Below are 14,819 nucleotides of genomic sequence, written 5' to 3' on the forward strand. Positions count from 1 at the left end.
TTAGGAGTGCACAGTAATTTGTAAGCTTCATATGCCTAGGCTGATCTTACAGGTATCAGTGAGTTATCATAAATGCAGGAAAGGGTTGTGGCTCTAATAGTATTAACAGCTTCTCATTGACATTATTACATTTGTGAATTCAATAGTTTCAGTCAAACTAGAGCTACTGGTGGTAAAGCAGCACAGTAATACACTAGACTGGGGCTGAGGGAAGTGAATCTCTGATGTTTATCAACTGTGACAAGTAGTGCCTATTTTGAAACGTCTGGTGCTGGTCACAACCAAGATAACAGTGTTCATTTGTTGTATGCTTTCAAGGACAAGCAACTCACATACATTGCTTTTATTGGAGATTGCTATCTGGATCGAAAAACTATAGCCTCCATCCACTACAGAATTAGTTCTAAAAGATACACTATCCCTCTCAAAGCTGTTTATGGTTCTTTCCACATGAAGACCAGCACCTCAGATGTTCTTCTAGCTGGGGTAACTGCAAACACAAAGTGTTTTCCATGACACATACTTTTAGGTCTGATGCAGAGATAGCCTCAAGAGAATTTAGGCTTTATTTTTTTCAAAGTTCAAATGTCAGTAAGGGCAAATAGGATACCCTGGAGGTCTTAAATGACCTCCATCAAAGAAAGGTTTAACAGCAACACAAGAATCCACAGAAGGATATACAGATACACAGGGAGAGGTGGCAGACATATGAAGTTTGTATAATAAAGCAGGCCAAAACAGAAATAAAAAAGGTATCAAGGTACAGCATTTCAAGAAACTGAGCTTGACAGATTTATATCTTTACCCTACCACTAAAACCAGTTCATACTATGATTATCACTTTCTTATAACATGTTTTTGGCATCTTTCAAAATACACAGGGGAGTTTGATATCAACTTGATATACGAGTACAGCACTCTGAACTTCTGTTAATAGCTCCGATTTATAGGTTTGAATGTTAAGCTTACGACTTACTTGACTTACTAGCCTTCAAGATGTCAGACCGCAGTACCCATGTTGATAAACATATACACAGACTGGTGCACAGTTTGATCAATGTATGCTTTCAACAGGTGGAACTCTGATGTTTTAAGGTCAAATGTCCGGTTCACTGAATAGACATTTTATCATGTGTGTGTTTCATCGAAATAGGTAAGTGTGATGTATAGTAAGCAGAGACAGAGTGTGTGTGCACAATTGCGATTGCAAATGTGTGTGGGTTAGAGTAAGGATTAGATAATGGGCTAGTTTAAATGTTTATCATCTTGATTGTGCAGGGTCAGGGTATAGACCTAGTGTATTTGTGTGCGTGTCCGAGCTGTCTTGTGTAGTGGTAGTATTAAGGGAAGGTTTTTTTTTTTTTTGTTTTTTTTTAATTCAGATACAGGGTAGGGTTAACACACATTACTAAGATGGAGCAAGGGGTGATACAAAATGAAGTGCACTCAATGAGTTCAAACCATAACTTCTTTAATCCTGACCAAGAGTACGGAAGTGTTGAACAAAACAGCAAAAGGTAGAGGTCTCAGCAAACAAGGAGGAATGAATACCGCATCAATAGGAAGAAAAACACAGAACAGACAGCTGAATCAATTGATTGAAAAGGTGCTTGTCACCCATGCTTGCTCATGGGAGTGCCTGGAGGAAAAAAGAAGTTATGTACTCACCATAACGTTCCATCTGAGTAGTTATATTTCATTTTTCTGCAACCTGTGGGTATTCGGATCCATATCAGATCCAAGCCGGCAACTTTACAAGCATTTTCTCCAAGCTCCAAGATCCTCCCCCTTACCCATAACCCATCACCATCTCCTGCCTTCCCTCAGATCGAGTTTGCCGCAACTCAAACCAATCAGCAACTCAACTTAGCATAAACCATACATGAAAAAACTCATGAGAAGGTTCGGGGGAAGGAGGGTGGGAAGGCTGCAGAAAAATGAAGTATAACTACTCAGATGGAATGTTATGGTGAGTACATAACTTATCTGAAGTAGTTAACTTCATTTTATCTGCAACCTGTGGGACAGAGTCCCCAGCTACTCAAACTCCTGGGAGGCCCTCATGGAAGGATATTCCTGAGCACCACAGAGCCTAAGGATGCTCTCCCTCTAGAGATGAAATCCAACTTATGAGAAATGAAGGTATGTGACTTTGCTCAAGTTGCTGCCGCACCAATGTCATCCAATGAGACCCTAGACCAAAAGGCAGCAGAAGTCGCCATAGATCTGGTAGAAGGAGCTTTAACAGGACCAGGTGGAGACAAACCTTTGTCTTTGTAAAGTTGCAAAATACATTGCGTAATCCATCTAGCTAAGAAAACCTTGGAGATGGCTTTACCCAAAAAGGGCTTAGAAAAGGACACAAATAACTGGTCAGACTTACGGAAGGGCTTTGTTCTGTGTAAATAAAAATGAAGTTGTCTATGAACATCTAGCAAATGCAGTTTATATTCACCCTTGTTCTGACAATTTGGAAAGAAAACAGGCAGGTTAATTGTTTGACTAATGTTTGATTCAGAAGCTACATTTGGTAAGAAAGAATAGTTTTCTAAGGAGAGAAACCATGTCCTTATGGAAGATCAAGTAAGGGGTCACAGCAGACAAAGCCTGAAGCTCAGAAACCCTTCTAGCCGACGTAATGGCCACTAGGAAGGCTGTCTTCTAGGATAAGAACTTCAACTTTACTGATGCTGCAGGTTCAAAGGGGTGAGCAACTAAAGCCTGGAGAAAAAAGATAAGGTCCCAAAGAGGAACACAGTTCTTAACTGGAGGACACAAAAGAAAGGTGCCTTTAAGAAAAGCCTTACACAGTCTAAAACAGGCCAGGGTATTCATATTTTCGCCAACGTGAAAATTCGAAATAGCTGCCAGTTGCACCTTCACAGTGGAGGAACTAGCCCCTTGCTGAAAAATGCTAAGAAATACAACACAGCAGAGACAGGGGCTGTAAAAGGATCCAGATTTCTCTGAAAAGCCCAACTAGAGAAACATTTCCATTTACTGTGGTAAATCTTCCTAGTGGAAGCCTTATGAGATGCCACCAGAATAGTTTTCACTGAAGACGAAAGACCGGGAGTCCTGGCAATCAAGGGAACTGGAGCAACCAAGCTGTCAGCTTGAAGCAGTCCAGGTTGGGCGGACAGGTGCCTGAGGGATGAGAAATGAGATCTGGGCAGGGGATCCAGAACCCAAGGAGGAGCTAGAACATGAGACCAGAGAAAGGGGAACCACACTTGACAAGGCCAGAACGGGGCAATGAGGATCACTTTGCACCCCAGTCGACAAGCTTTCTGAAGAAACTTCGGAATGAGTGGTAATGGGGATAAGCATACAGTAATGCGGGAGGCCAAGCATGGATTAGAGCGTCTCTGGGGGGATTCCCTGGTAAGTGAATCAGAGCAAACAACTCGTTGCATTTCGCGTTGGAAGGAGATACGAAGAGATCGCAGCAAGGCTGTCCCCACGCAAGGAATATCTCCTCTGCTATCGACTGTTTCAGAGACCACTCGTATGGAATTAGAATAGCCTGACTCAATTTGTCCGCTACAATGTTGGAGCATCCCAGGATGTGCGTTGCAATAAGAAACCGACTGGAGGAGATCGCCCACTCCCACACTCTCATGGCCTTGTGACACAGAGGGTAAGATCTGGTTCCTCACTATTTGATGTAACAGATATTAGACATGTTGTCTGAATGACTTGCAATAGTCCCCAGAGGAAAAACAGTGTGGAAAGGCTGAAGGCTTGCAATGCTAAAAGCACTGCTCTCATCTCCAGAACACTGATGTGCAATCTGGTCTTGATCTGGGGCCACGTGCCTTGGCCAGTCCTCCCCAGATAATGACCCCCCACACACCCGAGCTGGGAGGCATCCGTGATCACTGTGGCTTGGGCTATGGGTAAAACGAATGGGCTTCCCGCTGTAATCTCCGAGGATTGAAGCCACCAGAGGAGTGACACCCTGCAAGCTTTGCTGATTTTAATTGGATATTCCATGGGGAGATCTAGCCAAGACCACTGTACGGCTAGAGTCCACTGAAGAACCTGCATGTGAAGACGTGCACAGGGGAGGACAGAGATTGCTGCAGCCATCGAACCCAGGGCTCTGAGAACGTCGCCCGCCTTTGGTAACCTGGGGCCAAGAACTATCGACACAGGAGCCCACAGACTCTGGACCCTGACTGGAGTTAGAAAGACTTTCAGTCGAAGGGTGTCCAGACATGCCTCGATAAAGTCCAAGATCTGTACCGGGTACAAGAGAGACTTGGAAACATTGATAGTAATCCCTAGCAGATCTGCAAGATGAAGGAAGGAGTCTCTGGGCTTGGCAAAGACGACACCTGGTGGAAGCAGCAAGGAGCCAATCATCTAGGTAAGGAAATACCTGAATCCCCTGAAGCCTCAGGTGAGCTGCTACGACTGCCATTACCTTAGTAAACACCCTGGGGGCTGTGGTAAGACTGAAGGGTAGGGCTCTGAACTGGAGATGACTGGCTTCCAGCCGAAAGTGAAGGAATCTCCTGGAGGTCCTGTGGATCTTGAAATTGTAGTAAGTGTCCTGGAGGTCTATCGAGCATATCCAGTCGAATTCTCGAAGATAAGGTAGAATGGACTGCAGGTTGACCATCCGGAATTTCTGTTTGGCGACAGCCAGGTTTAAGGTTGACAGGTCCAAAATGGGTCTGAGGTCGCCCATCTTTTTTGACATTAAAAAGAACCTGGAGTAAGCGCCTGACCCGGACTGATCGGGGGGGGGGGGGGGACGACACCAGTTTGATGGCTTGTTTGTGAAGGAGCTTGGAAATCTCTAGCGCTCTGTCTCCCTTTGAGCGGGTAGGACATCTGGGAGGCACTTTGGTTGGATAGGAGGGGCAACAAATGGGATGGTGTAGCCTCTGGATATTATTTGAAGCACCCAACGCTCTGCAGTTATCGACTCCCACACCATTGGGTGCAATGACAATCGTCCCCTGACTGCCTCCAGAGTAGGACAGTCGGGCAAACCCCTCAAACCCCTGTCCGAGAAGGGCTCCCTAGACCCAAAGTTCCTCTGACCCCCCTCTACCTCTGGGATGGCATCTGTCATGTCCCCCTCTACCTCTAGGGGACGAGTGTCCTGAGAGTCCCGGGAAAACTGTGATTTCCAGAACCACATCTTCTTTTGCTCTCTCTGATTCTTGAAAAAGGATCTTTGAGGACTAGAGAAGCGGATTCCAATGGCAGACAAGGTCTTCCCATTTTTTTCACTCTGGACAGGGGTGTCACGTACAGTCTTCCCAAAAAGAGAAGAACCATCGGAGCATTCGTGAAAGACACCTTGAACGGGTCTGCAAATTGACGCAGTTTGAGCCAAGCATGTCTCCTCATAGCTACGCCGGTCCCAGCTGCCCTAGCTGCTCCTTCCATAGAGTGGGAAAGGAGGCGCACAGACGTGTTTGATACTGATTTCAGAGTAGACATTTTCACAGAGAACAGACTTATCCTCCTACGACAAAGACTCTGGGGGCGACTAAGCTAACTTTGTGACTAGGTCTTGCTGCATTTGTATAACGTGTGCCAAATAGTTCAGCGCTCGGATGGAAGACGTCGCTGAAGAATATACTCGCTTCCCAAATCGATCCACCGGCCTGGACTCCTTGTCCAGAGGGTGGACTGAGGAACTTTCCTGAGCCAGTTCCCTCTTGGTGGCTGCTGCAACCACCATAGCATCCACGGGGGATCCCTTAAACCAGGCCTGTCTGTCCGAGGGTGGAGATAGGATCTTGTCTGGGCATTTAGGAATCGGCTCTATGGTGTCAGGCTCCTTCCATGCGCACGTGGTGATAAGATCCACCATGGGATCCGCCGGCGGGGACAGCCAGGATGTAGATGCATCGCAGCATCTACAGATGCAGGGCAGCGCAGTGGTGCAGTGGTTAACGCTGTCACCTCACAGCAAGAGGTTCTCCGGTTTGATTCTCAGCTGGGGTGCCTTCTGTGTGGAGTTTGCATGTTCTCCCTGTGTTCGCGTGGGTTTCCTCCCACATTCTAAAAACATGCTTCTGGAGCATTTCTCCCCGGGCCTCCGCTGAAAACAGGATCTGTGGAACCTAGTCGGACTTTTCCGGTCAACAAATGTAAAATAAATAAATAAATAAATAAAAAATAAGATGGGCCCGTGCCAAAAGCCTCCAGGAACACTGATTCATCCATAGAAAGTTTTGGGGCTGACCAACCTCCCCTCTGGCAGAGGATCTCCATGATGTCTCCAAAGGAGACATCCTCGGGAGGTGACCTGGGGGAACCTTCTCCATCTAAATCAGTGTCTTCTGTCAAGGACTCAGGGGAGTCCAGGTGCTTCCTTTTACACGTGTGCTTACGAGGACCCTCTTCGGTGGGACTCTCTGAAGAGGGCTCGTGAGCCGCAGGGGGGGCGGGGGTTCCTCCAGGGGAACCGCCTGGGGTTCCTCTAGCACGGGCTGTCCCTGAGACAAGCTGAAGGAAGTTGTTACAGAATCTGAGGGAGTCTGGGCAAAATCCAAGGAAACAGGCTGGGGTCTCGATCCTTGGGAGAGAACCCTCTCCACCACGCCGAACGCCGATAGAAAGTGCACCTCCTTAGTACCCAGCAGAAGGAAGCTCTCCCCAGGTCCGCCGTGACGATTGCCGGAGCTCCGAAGGAATGGCTCAGATCCGAAAAAGTCGGAGCCGAAGACACCTCCATCCCCTCGGGTCCGACTCCCCGTCCTCGGCCCCAAGAGCTGTTTAGATCCGAACTGGTCAGATCCAAGGGACTCAAGGTAATCGCCGGAGTTGAGGCTGGAGGAACCATCGGCGCCGAATCCCCAGCTCTGAAGTTCCTTGGATTCATAAACCCCAAAACCGCAGGCCGGATCAGGGAAGGAGAAATTGGATGAAAGAAGGGCATGGAGGTTCCCTCCTCCACAGGGAGAGAGGCCTGGCAAGACTCCCATCTGGATTTGGGTCCAAATAAATCTCATCATCCTGTCCATATCCATTTCAGAGAGACTCTGAACCGAGCGCAAGGAAGCGACCGACTCGGATCTGGTTGGTCGCTGAGAAGATCTGGATGATGGCCTCGGCTCCGTTGACTCAGGGGAGAATCTGGGGGAGTGGAGCCGAGGAGAGACACGTCTTGATACCTTGGAAGGCGGACTAGCAAAGGACTCCCAATCTGGAGACCATTTACGGGACCTATCCCCTTTCTTTTTTCTGTCTCTCCTGTATCTTTTTTCCTGTCTCTCCCTTTGGCATCCCCCTTCAGCAGGTCTAGCGGGAGGGTGAGTCCCAGCCTGAGGGGGGGGGGGGGTTGGGTGGGAGTTGCAGAAGCCGAGGCTGAAGAGTCCAGCGTGGAAGCAGGGAGCAGGCTTTTAGCCACCAGTTTGGCCTTCCTATCCTTCAGGGCCCTCAGATTAAATCCAGCACACATACTGCACTGGATGGATAAATGGGGGAACGCCCAGGCAAACAACACACAGTGTGACCATCCGCCGGTGAAAGCTTATGGCCACTCTCTGTGCATTTTTTGAACGTAGGTTTAGGCTAATCAGACATTCTACACACACACAGCCACACCTACCAAATCTCAACAAACTATGACCACGCACACCTATAGGGAAGGGAAGGGCCTACACTAACTACTTCACAAAACTAAAAACTTTTTTTTTTTTTTAACCGACGAACAAGCGTTTAGGGGGAGGAAAGGGAACTAACTGAGAAAACTCTCACTACACACAAAAATATACCAAAAGGCACAACAACCCTAAGGCTCAGAGCTACGGAGACCACGATGCTGATGCACAAAGTGGTAAATGAGATCTGAGGGAAGGCAGGAGATGGTGATGGGTTATGGGTATGCGGGAGGAGCTCGGAGCAGATGCTTGTAAAGTTGCCGGCTCGGATCCGATATGGATCCGAACACCCACAGGTTGCAGATAAAATGAAGTTAACTACTTCAGATCGAAAGGTAAACAGACAGTCTTGAACAACACATTTCTGTTATCATGACATAAGTCTTTAACCAATTTCCATTTGGGGGAAACAAATTTCTATGCCTGCTGTGTCAGACACAAATACTTTACATACTTGGAATATATATAACTTGAAGAAAGAGGTCAATATGAAATGTCCAAATTACTATGAGTAGTTTTCACAGATCAGACTGAGTTAACTTGTTTGCTGATATACCACATCAATGATGTGCTGTCTGCCAGTATGTGAGGAGACCCTGGCCTTAAAGTTGACTTAAATACTGCCAAGAACAAGAGGACAGCTAACATTTCTAAAATTGGTATGTTTCTTTTGTGACAGCATCTATAGCGCTTTAGCTTTAAGGTTCTTTAAGTGGGCCTCCATGCAAAGTGCAATGAATCTGCGGTCAGCTTCCATTCGGGATTGAAGAAAACATAATCCTTAGTTAACTTTGTTCTGTTGTGTCAGCAATGGAACTTCTTTATCAAGAAAAGACTTTGGAGTAGAATGTGTTCCATTGAGCATAAGTTCTGGCTACATAGGATTCAAGTAACAATGATCCTTTGTGTGCAGTCTTGCATTTGGATCGGGATTTGAAGAAATCTCACAGATTAGAGGAATGTCCCTTCTGTTAGCATTTTCTACAATGAAATGTGAAGAAAAGTCCATCATTAGTTGCATCCTCTCTGGCAGAAGTGCTGTTAAATAAACCTAACATTTGTATCCAGAATTGCTCCTAGAAATCTATTTGCATGGAAAAAGACTTAGATTTTCCTTGCTGAGAGGGAGAGATTTGTGTGTGTGTGTGTGTGTGTGTGTGTGTGTGTGTGTGTGTGTGTGAAGAATCTCCCAACATGCAACATGTCAATGTTCTGAAGAAAGATGGCCTCAATCTGACAGCTGTGTGCTCCCTGTAATACAATATGAACAAGTACTAAAGTTAAGCATTTGGTAAACACTAAGTGCAGAAGAGCAAAATAGCAAGGATGCGATAAGATATGAGAAACTGTCCATTAGTTTTATGCATGAGGATTGTGCACACAGATATCCTTTATATATATATATGAACACCAAGATGTCCTGCATCAGTGAAAGTAAAGTATGCAGCATGAACAACCTGAACTTCTTTGTTTTCATCATTAATGAAATATATAACAGGTCTCCAACTGTCCCCATTTTCTGACGCTACAAAGACTTCTGAGGAAAACTCTTCTCTGCCATATTAAAGGTACTGATTGCAGTGTCTGACGATCCAGTAGCTGTTTTAAGGTGAATGGGTCCTAGAAGTAAAACTAAATGAAATTCTGTAGTATAAACTAATACTTTGATTTGTTTCTCCATTATCCTAAGACGGGGGGGGGGGGGGGGGTGTCCATGGATAAATCTTCCTACTTGGTAATTGGGGAGGGAAGATGCTGAAACCAATGATGGGAAGGTCCATCAATGGTTGCTACCAAACGAACTTGCTGTGTAGATTTCTGTTGTTGCTGCAGCTGTAAACTGGCTTTCCACTTTTGCTGCTTTTTCATATATTAATCTGCACTACTCCAGCATCTGGTACAATTTTTATGATAATTTCTGGAAGTGTAGCACCCTGACCTTATGCTGCTGTCCTTCCCCAAACCTCCTGCTGAGGCAGTGAGACACTTACAGAGCAGGGCAAGTACAGCAGAAGTTGGGAAACAAGTTGTATTAACTGTAATTAGAAGAGAGTTACTCCTACTCAGTGTAAAAGACCTAATGCCCCTCAGTCACTTACTCCTGCAGTACTCCTAATTTAATCAAGATCAGCTTATATTTCAAATCTTCTTTTGAAATATTCCTGCTCTATAAACATGTAACAAATAGCTGCAGGAGAAACTACAGGAGATGGAGTTTAGACAACTATATTTATAAATTCTGAAAAGGTTTGTTTTGCTCAACAGTCCAGAGGACATCAAAGGCAGATGGAAAAAGTACCCCTCAGAAGCTGTACTGCCCCCATGCAGAGCCTACAATGTAGGAGGAAGAAAATACAGTTGTGTAAGTAAACTTAACATAACAGTAGATGTTTGAACAGATTATTGCTGCAGTAGCATAAAGCTGTATGGGGACATAGCCTGCAAAGGGATTGATGTCAGACCCATACACAAAATCTTTTGGGTTCATTCTTTGCTCACTATACATTTCAGGAGGCATGAGTGTGTGCCAATATAAACCAGCCACGAGTCCAAAAACTCAGTGCTTTCTTTCCACAAACAAAAGGAGACTCAAGCTTAGAAAAGCACACGTGCTAGGAGAAAAGAGGTAAAGCAGAAGGTAAACCCCCATGCTGGTCAAAAAGGTGAATCACCAAAGGGAGATAAATACACGTATCAGACAAAGAAAAACGGGGATGGAAGGTGTATTGCAGTACTGCAGCACTTAAATATCTCAACATCTACTGCTACAGTAATTTTATCTGCACAACTGCACTTTGTTCATAGATTCATACACTGGTACTAGGCCAATGACCCTGGGGAGGGGCCTAAGCCTAGCTAAGTTTTCCCTAAAGAATAATGATGCCCTGTATCCAAACAGGACGTTGAGGGCCAGGAATTTATAAGCTACCTCTGTCAATAAGGGACATGGGTGCCAAGCCCAGTGTAAATTCCCTATTCCCCATCCACTGGTCTATGCTGCGCTTAAATTGTTCATCATTTGATCACTGTGGCACTATCCTAAAGCTATACGGGATGGTTGCCAAAGCCTATATAGCAAGACAGAACTGTTGGCCACAGTCTAGGATCCCTTGAAGAACAGATCTAGGAAACTCTGATCTGGCCCTAGAAAATGAACCAATCTTGTACTGTTTTGTAAAACTTTATAGAGATGATCAGCTTAGCTCCCTCTAGAACAGATCTAGATTTCTCCTCTTTCCAAATTGGTCTACAAGTAGCCATTGCTCCAGAAAAATAAGCCATAGGGTTCTAAGAAAGGGACTGACCAAGGTGTAAGTAGCAAAAATGAATAGAGCTGGCCAACCAGTTGGAAATGTTCTACTTTAACACTGGCTTCCATTTTTTTCTTGCCATCAAAGGAAATTACAAACTGGTCAAAACTCTAAAGTCTTTTCTTCTGTTAAGTATCAGAGTGGTATGTGGACATCCACAGAATCCAGGATTCTTGCACTATCTTTTTTTCTCGAAAAAAATGAGAGACGAATGGATTGATTTAAAGCAAATTCTGAAAGTACTTTAAACATGAAGGAAGGATTGATTCCTAAAATGACCATGCTACTATAAAAATGATAAAGGGCTGAGTCACCATTTGTGCCTGCAACTCAGATGCTTGCCTACCTGAAGTCAAGAGCAATGAGCAGGACAGTTATTCACATTAGTAAACTCAAATCAGTCTAATGAGCTGGTTCGAAAGGTAGAAGACTAAGGTCTTCTAAAAGATAATTAAGATCTAGAGGAGAAGCCCCCTCTTTTCTTGGTGGCTGGATATGCTAAACCCCTTTTAAAAACTGTTTTACCTGGAATAAGGACAAAAGGGGTCACCCTAAAGGAGAACATGCAGAAATTGCAGACAAGTAAATTTTAATGGAATAATAGAAAAGGCCTGAGCTAAGTGATTCACACAGGTAATGTAAAATCACAGGGGCATCTACCTTGTAAAAGTCTTGGTTCTCCTTTTGGCACCAACTAGAGAATCTTTTCTATTTTGCTACACAAGATTTTCTAGTAGCCGGTTTTCTAGCCTTCTTTAACACCTGCTGCACATCCCCAGAAAAAAGAACAGGAAGAAATGCAAACCACCACCTTCCCATCCACAAGAATGAAAAGACATCTGTCCCAGGACTTCGTGCAAGGCATCCTGCAGCAGAATTTACATTATCTGTTTTCTAAAGGGGCAAAGAGATCCATCTCAGGAGTTCCCCCACAGGAGGATTATGTCCCAGAAGCCTCTGGAGAGTAACTTCCATTCTTGGGAGTCTGTAAAAAGTGTCTGCCACAAACGAACTTCCAAGATGGCTGCACACTGAGTAACAGCTCAACTCTAGCTCACCTAATGTGAACACAAACTTAGAAGAGAAAGCCAATGGACCTAGATTTCTGGTAAATTTCAGTAAATGGCTAGTAAGTGCACCGCCTGAATGCCAGAAAAAAAAAAATACAGAGGACTTGAAAGAAAATCTGCTACAAAAGGTGATGAAGAAAAGCTGACTTGGAAAAGTACTGCAGCTGTTCAGCAAAAGGCAGTGCAAGCTCCAGACGTGACTTACAGAAACCAGGGGGAAAGTATATGACAACTGCACACAGAATGATTAAAATAAACAAACACTGATGGAGTGTATTAATTCAAACAAAAAAAGGTTGGAAAAATTGGAAGAAGTTTTAAACTGATATTGAGATAAGGTAATGCAAAACTCAGGGGTTGAAATGATGAAAAGGTTAGCTGAATATGAGATGGCTCACGAAGAGCACATAGATAGGGAAAACCTGAGGTTTTCTGCTGTACCAGGGAAGCTGATCATGGAACAGACTGTATTATGAAACCACAAATAAGCAATTAGATTGGTATTCCACAAAAAGCCAAATAAAATAAACTCCACGTATGAAGAAGGCCAAACTGGATGAACTAGAGAACAGCTTTATTAAGCAAAAAAGTAACATAGTAAAATAAATCAAGCGCTTTCGCCAGGTAAATACCTGGCTTTCTCAAGATAAAACATATTCCACAAAAAGGAATTAACTGAAAGGGAACATTGTATGTGCACTCCAAATCTGCCTATGAGAAAGCAACCTAGACCTTTAATAGTAAAGATGTACTCTAACTGGCATAAGGAGTTGATTCTGACAAAACTGTAACAGGAGAACAAAGTACCAAAAGTGGGAGACAGCACAGTGTTTGTGGAGAATGACTACTCACTGTACACCAGGCAGAAGAGTAGTAAATTTATTCCATTATTCCATTATTATTATGGAGGGGGGATTAGAGCGAAGAAATTGCCGCATTTGGTGTTTGATGGAGACGCAAAAAGAACGCAGCAGGGTTGCCCCCATATTGCGAATATCTGCTTCGCTACTAGTGGATTGACAGACCACTCGTATGGGGTAAGAAGGGTGTGACTGAGTTTGTCCGCTAGGATGTTGGTCCATCCCGGAATGTGTGTTGCAATCAGAAAGCGGTTGGTGGAGATCACCCATTTCCACACTCTCATGGCTTCGCGGCATAGAGGGTAAGATCTGGTTCCCCCCTGTTTGTTGATATACCAGACAACTGACATGTTGTCCGACTGAATTGCAATCGTTCCTATGGGGAGGAGATCCTGAAGTGCTTGCAACGAGAACAGCACCGCTCTCATCTCCAGAACGTTGATATGCAGGGAGGTCTCTGTGTCGTTCCACGTGCCTTGGACTGTCCTGCCTGAATGATGCCCCCCCCAACCCGAGGCGGGAGACGTCCGTGGTCACCGTGGCGAGAGGGGGAGAGGTGCAGAAGGGACGGCCCGTATGGAGGTCCGAGGCTTGGAGCCACCATAATACAGCCTTCCTGCAAGCCTTGCTGATAGCAATGGGGTGGTGAAGAGGAAGGGATAGAAAAGACCATTGCACTAGAAGTGTCCACTGCAGTACCCACATGTTCAGACGGGCGCATGGAAGGAGCGTAATCGCTGCCGCCATGGAGCCTAGTGCCCTCAGGACCAATTCCGCTGGTGCAGTCTCTGATTGGAAGATAGCCCGCACATGGAGTTGCAAATTCCGGATTCTCACGGAAGTTAGAAAGGCTCGCAGCTCTCTGGTGTCTATTCTGGCTCCTATGAATTCTATGACTTGTGTTGGGGCCAGAAGGGATTTGTCGGCATTGATAGTGATGCCTAACTGTGGGGCTAGGCGGAGAAAGAAGTCTCTGGCTGAGCAAAGTAGATGCCTTGTTGGGACGGTCAGGAGCCAGTCGTCCAGGTACGGAAAGACCTGTATTCCCTGGAGTCTCAGGTGGGCCGCAATCACTGCTAATACCTTGGTGAACACCCTGGGGGCTGTGGTGAGGCCAAAGGGAAGGACCCTGAATTGGTAGTGACTGGCTCCCAGCCGGAAGCGGAGGAACCTCCTGGATCGTCTGTCCATTAGAATGTGGTAGTACGCATCCTTGAGGTCTATAGATCACATTCAATTGTTCTCCCTTAGAAGGGGGAGAATAGATTGAAGAGTGACCATTCGGAATTTTTCCTTGGTTACTGACAGGTTCAAGCGGGAAAGGTCTAGGATCGGTCTCAAGTACCCCGTCTTTTTTGGCACCAAAAAGAACCTGGAGTAGAACCCTAATCCGAGCTGGTCTTGGGGGACAGGTTGGATGGCTCTTTCTTAACAGCTGCTGAATTTCTGCGGCTGCGACCTCCCTCTGATCGGGTGGTACATCGGGGAGGTTTTTGAATTTGGGGACATGGAGTAATGGTATTTTGTACCCTCTGGATATAATGCGAAGCACCCAGCAGTCTGTCGTGATGGACTCCCATGCCGCTAGGTGTTTCGAGAAGCGCCCCCCGACTGCCGCAAGAGTGGAGCAGCCGGGCAACCCTTCAGGGCTGCTGCGCGGGCCATTCAGAGAAAGGTTCTCTGGACCCAAAGTTTCTCGGAGCCCCTCTGCCCCTGGGGCGGCGTCCTCTCTGTCCTCCTCTGCCACGGAAGGACTGGTTGTCCGGAGCGGGTTGGGAATGTTGCGATTTCCGGAACCACATCTTCTTCTGACCCTTTTGGTTCTTCGAAAAGGACCGCTGGGGAGCAGAGAAGCAGACTCCGACGGCAGACAACATCTTCCCGTCTTTCTTGCTCTGGACAAGTGTCTCGCGAACCGTTTTGCCAAAAAGGGCAGAACCATCGAAA

The 14,819-nt window shown here is 45.7% G+C and overlaps 1 protein-coding gene across 1 annotated transcript in view; it reads right to left on the bottom strand.

Annotated features, from left to right (window-relative positions):
- Positions 1-14,819, bottom strand: part of NUP188 (nucleoporin 188) — a 3,305,077-nt gene that overhangs the window by 926,387 nt on the left and 2,363,871 nt on the right. The window lies entirely within an intron of this gene.

The sequence above is a fragment of the Protopterus annectens genome, chromosome 16.part0 (assembly GCF_019279795.1).
Source record: "Protopterus annectens isolate FY-2018-M chromosome 16.part0, PAN1.0, whole genome shotgun sequence".
NCBI lineage: Eukaryota > Metazoa > Chordata > Ceratodontiformes > Protopteridae > Protopterus > Protopterus annectens.